Consider the following 6,000-nt stretch of genomic DNA (forward strand, 5'->3'; position numbering starts at 1 on the left):
TTATCCATTTGACAGAGAGAGATCACAAGTACGCAAAGAGGCAGGCAGAGAGAGAGGGGAGGAAGCAGGCTCCCTACTGAGCAGAGAGCCCGATGCGGGACTCGATCCCAGGACCCTGAGATCATGACCTGAGCCGAAGGCAGTGGCTTAACCCACCGAGCCACCCAGGCGCCCGAAAGTATACACATTCTTATTAAAGTTTTATTCATTTTTCCCTAGAATTTCATTTCTGGGAAGTGATTTTAAATCTTGATTTGGTAAGCTGCTTCGTTTAGCTCTATTTTTTTCTGAAAAGTTATTAAGTGTGTTTCTTCTTTGCTTTAATCTCAGTCTAGGCCCAAAGTTGACGTCCCGTGGTTTATGTTTGGATGTTTGTTTCTCTTAGACATGGGTTTGGTTTTCAGCACCCTTTGAGTTGTTCAAGTAATTAGTTGCATGTCTGCTTAACCACATCTACTTCGTCCTCATTTTTCTACTTGGTTCACAGCCTTAGTACACAAGATGGCCTCAGTCTGGCTGCAGTTGGTGCATTATTTCATATCACTCTTAATTCTGGTCTCTGAGGGGAGTGGCTTTTTCTATACTGTATTTCATGTAAACCCAGCCCTTTGGCCTTCATCCCTTTTTGGTATCCCTCAACAGAGATTCCTGGGATTATGTGTGGGCCAATAAAAGGAACTAACATTTTGTCTTGCTTTCTTACTCCTTAATGTTAAATACTGTAATGATGTAAGACGATGATGTGGAGGGAATTTTTCATCTCTTCTTTTTCTGTTCAAGTAATGACATTTGTGGATTTAAAAAAGACAACAGGCACAGTGTTTGTTGAAATTCTAAGTGTGAGTATCTGGTAATAAGTGCTTCGAATCCATCTTGTGTGAGATATGTGTGTGAAACCACTTTGCAAATGAAAGTCACTGTATAATTGAAGACATGACTATATCTAAGTTTAAGTAATTATAGAAGCGATCATTCAGATTTCTCTCTCTGTCATCAGTAGAGCTAGGAATAGGAAGGGTAGGGGCTAAAGTTTACTTGTGATGAAACCTTTCTCTCTGAAGACATGGTACAAAACAAGAAGCATTATTGGAATTCTGACCCCAAGTTTCATGTGTGCCTCAGAGTGGATAATGAGCTAAGGTGTTAGTTCTCTTTGTACTTATGGGAACTCTTCAATCTCTGGGCCTTTGTACTTATGGGAACTCTTCAATCTCTGGGCCTGCACTTAGTTCTGTGAAGGTGACCCCAAACTCTTTTACTTAGGGAAAAATTGTCTTGTAACATAACTGCTGGCCATTCACTATACTTTGAAAATATGCCAATGACCTATTCTTAAAAGGTATAACATCCACCGTACTGTCAAATGCAGAAGTTGTCTTTCCACTTTCAGTCATCTTATATTATTGATGCATGAATATGATGAGAAGAAAATGCTGATGAAAAATGTTGTTTAAGTTAAAGAAAAATCTCTTTAAACTTCTCTACACAGAAGTAAATTATAGGCTTTCAGGCTGAGACAGAACCTGTTTATCAGCTTAAACTGTAATCCATATGGAAGATGAAAAGACCCTTGAGGACTTAAGTGAAAGTTGTCTTTCCATAACATGATTTCTTAGAATCTTTTCATTAACTCTGTCCCCTAACATTACTAAGGATTTTTCTTTCAGAAGGAGTAGAATCTTTAAAAAGCTGAATGTTACTCTGAGAATCTATGTATATCTGCTGTTTTTAAATTATTGTTCCTTGAATACAGAGCAGGATATAAATCTCCATTATTGGAATAAATGAATGCCATGTTATTAAATATGGCAATTTTTAGAGATGGAATTCTAGTAATGTTTTCAACAATGCTTTATGAGATAATTCACTGAGATGGGTAATTCTAAGCTAGAATGAGAAGGAACAGAGGAGTTGAAAGCCTGAGGGGTAATTGATGTATTTGATGCCCCGGCCTATCCAGGCAAGCTGTGACTCAGCTGGAAGTAGCACTGGACCCAGTGCTTTCCTTCTTATGCTCCAGACATATTCATGCTGAAGAATGCATCCATTCCTCTTTGCCTTCATGCAACTGGAATCTAGCCTTGCAGAGCAAAGTATACAGATTAAGAATAATTTATCAGATTATGATTTAGCAGTACTACAACTATAAAATGTAAGGTCAAGTTCATTGATTTTAATGAAAGCAGATACAGTAATCATAATTATTTCAAGTGATTTTATCTCAGAAGCGCATGTTTATGGTAGATTAGATGTTGCAACAAGCAGAGACATTGGCTTGATTTTGACGATTCCATAAACGGCTAATCTGATAGTGATTCATAAAGAAGCAGTACCATACAATGAGAATGACTTTCCATTAAGTTGAAATGTTAAATGGATCAAGGTAAAATATAATCAAGGAAACTGTCTTGCTTATTATCAGCCAGGAGGATCAGGGAGTAATATCCAGGACAAATCTCAAATGGAATGACTCACCTTTTAAAGATTGAGAACAGATTGCATTACTGGTTTTCCCTAAATAAAACAATATAGAAAGCAAAATTTTCAAGAGGTGATTTGTTGTAAAAAGCAAGCATGACAGTGTCATCAAAAGGAGCAGCTGAGATCTCTTCTGTAACCATTATCCTAGTACCTTCCTTAAACTGGAGATAGTTCTCGAATCAGAAGTGGCGGGAATATTAAGATGGCTGTCCCATAAATGCTTACCGTTCAATGGAAAAAGAGAATTTACAAGATCCTAGAGACTAGTTTGTGAAGAGCAGCAATTTTAAAGCACATCTAGGAGAAAGAGCTTATCTTCTTTACTAATATTTTTCCCGACTTTCCTGTTCTTGACATAGGTCCAAATTAGTTAATTTTGTTTATAAGTACCTTTCACAAAGGAGAATTTTATTATATAAATAGTAACATAGAACAAGATTTGGGAGTAAAATGTGTGAATTTTTAGAGAGTAAGTTGTTTTCAATTGATTTTGTTACATGTATTTTAATAAAAATAAATGAATATGCTAATACACATATATTAACTTTCATCAATGTACACTTTTTTGATTCAGTGGTTATCTTCAGTAACTTCTGGTCTATCCAGCTCAGCATGTTGAAGACAGTGATTTTTTTTTTTTTAAATAATTTAATATTCTTTAGGATCTATAGCACAATCTCTAGAGAATATAATACTATCCCTGTAAGGCTGGGCATATAGGTGGTATCCAGTAGACACTTGGGAGACTGATTCATCAAAAATGGACTACTAGAATGCCTCCTTGACATTGCTAGTGTTCTATTAATTTGTGTTATTGTTTAGAGGACATAGTAAAATGACATTTTTTTTATTCATCAAAAATGGATGTTTTTTCAGTAATTCATGTTGGCTTTCTCCACGTTTGATTAGAATCACTTTGATATCCTCTATCCTTAGGAGAGAAGAAATATGAAAAAAATTTAGAAAACCATAACATTTAGAATAGCTCTAACCTGACTTTTTAGTTTTTGTTTTTGCTTGAGAATAGACTATGCAGATAGAGATCCATGCAAATTATTTCTTTCAATCATTCCTTCATTATTTATTCATTCTATTGGTTATTTGCTATTTACTGGGCATTTCTGGGTGCCAGCATGCAGTGAACGCGAGGTACTTCAAGTAATGGGAGAATGCAGGACTACTGCAGAAGAATGTGTGCTCTCCAGAACATGGCTGTCTTCTGAGAACTAAGACCATAGAGAAGTCTAACCCTGGATTGCAGGAGCAAGAGGCAAAGAAATGGCATCAAGGCAGGGATCTCGTGGTTGTGAAGCTCACCAAGCTCACGAAGGAAAGCTTGGTCCCTTTTCACATTTTAGTCACCATGTTTTTCAGCCTCCAGGCCACCATACACAGTTTATTTTTCCTGAAATACTCATTTTTCCTCTTTTCCCAAATGACTCCGTATCATAATTCAAGTCTCAATTTAAGTTTTGCATCTTCAGGGAGACTTCCCTTGACCTCCTAGCCTAGACTAAATTAGGTCTTCCTGATCTATGGGAATGCCATCATTTATTTGCTTTGCCTTTCAATCTATAGTTACCCTATTTATAAATATTTGTTTGATACTTACTTGTCTTTCTTCGCTTTCTTTTTTAAAAAGACTGTATTAACCATTATTATATATATATTATATATTTCAGTTATTAATGCAACAAAGGTTTCTTTCTTTCTTTTTTTTTTTAAGAGTATTTATTTATTTATTTGACAGATCACAAGTAGGCAGAGAGGCAGGCAGAGAGAGGAGGAAGCAGTATCCCCGCCCAGCAGAGAGCCCTGTGTGGGGCTCAATCCCAGGACCCCAGGACCATGACCCAAGCCGAAGGCAGAGGCTCTAACACACTGAGCCACCCAGGCGCCCAGGCATTTATCTCTTGCTCATGCTTTGTGTTTAGTGGAAATCAGCAGTGGATTCAGCTTTTATATAATATTTCAAAGACTCAAGATGATTGAGGCAGGCTCCAGCATACATTGCAGCAAACCTACTAGAATAATTTTTTTTTTTTATTTGGTTGGGGGAGTGAGATTAGTTTGTTTCTTTTGTTTGCTCTTTTTTTTTTGGGGGGGGGGGTGAGATGGGGTGGGTGGGTTACATGGTCCAGGGAGGAAAAAGAGAATAACTCTGGGTCCCCTCACTATTATCCATTGGCTAGATGTAGTCACATGGTCTTACCCAGCTTGAATGTAGGAACGTAGTTTTCCCTGTGTCCTGAAGGGAGAAGAACCTGATATTGGGGAGTGAAGGTAATTGTCTTTGAATTGAAGTCCTAAGAAGAAATAATGGTTGGAAGGAAATGATTTTCCAGATTTGGGCCAACATTGAGAAAGAGCTTTTAGTGACTTTCATTAGTTTTGGTCCCATTATATTATAATTCTGAAAGAATTTGGCCCCGGGATTACTAATTCACTTTTAGTGGTTATTGAGTGATTGTGAGGAGTTGAAGAAGGTTAAGAGAAGTTGAGAGTGGAAAGAATAATTCCTTTTCTAACAATCTGTCAGAAATGCAGTGTGTAAATTATAAACCGGTGGAGTATTGCAGGGATTGTTGTTGGGGACTTGGGCCAAATGTGGCCCCCGGTCAGGGGCTTGTCTGCAGTTACTGCTCCATGTCATAAGCACAAAAAGAGCAGAAGCATTGAAAAACGTGTAGACGTTTTTTTCACGGAATTTAACATCTAAGAAATCTAATACTTCTGAAACATTTCAAAATTAAAATCATTAAAAATACATTCACATTTTGTGTCTTGCTTTTTATGTTATTTCATTTTTCTAGAAAATTATTGTTATTATATTTTACAAATGTTTCAGTCCATGACAGATTGGAAATTGAAAAACAAACAAACAAACAGACTGGTCCATTGCCACTGATCCGTTTGGGAATCACTGGTTTGAGCACTTACAAAAGGAAATGAGGAAAAGTGATCACTGGAAATTAGCATGTGCTGATATATTAAGATAGCAACTAATATCAGAGCACATATATTTTTCTTTTCTTTTTTTTTTTTTTATTTCCAGCATAACAGTATTCATTATTTTTGCACCACACCCCGTGCTCCATGCAATCCGTGCCCTCTATAATACCCACCACCTGGGCTTTTTCCCTGTATATTTTTCTTTTAAACAACTAACTAATCTAGTAATGTGGGAGAAACAGTGTATTTTGTGTATATAGATTTTGGCACATGATAAATTTTCTCATGATATGCTTTTTGGAAGTGGTGTTGAAACATGGACTAGGTACTGACTTTAAGTAGGTCATGGTTAAACAATCACAACAAAGAGCCCAGTTTATGAATCTGTCTGCCTCATCAGTTGTCCCTCACTCTCCCTAAAAACTCTGCTTCACCTTTGGTGGCTCTGTCCCAGCTCCCTCCTGCCTCCTGCATTTGTAATTTCTGATTTTTTTTCACGTGTACATTTGTACTACTTCTGAGATGTGGAAAATGGGAAAAATAAAATAATTTTTAACAATTTAAAGG

Source organism: Mustela erminea, chromosome 16 (genome assembly GCF_009829155.1).
Source record: "Mustela erminea isolate mMusErm1 chromosome 16, mMusErm1.Pri, whole genome shotgun sequence".
NCBI lineage: Eukaryota > Metazoa > Chordata > Mammalia > Carnivora > Mustelidae > Mustela > Mustela erminea.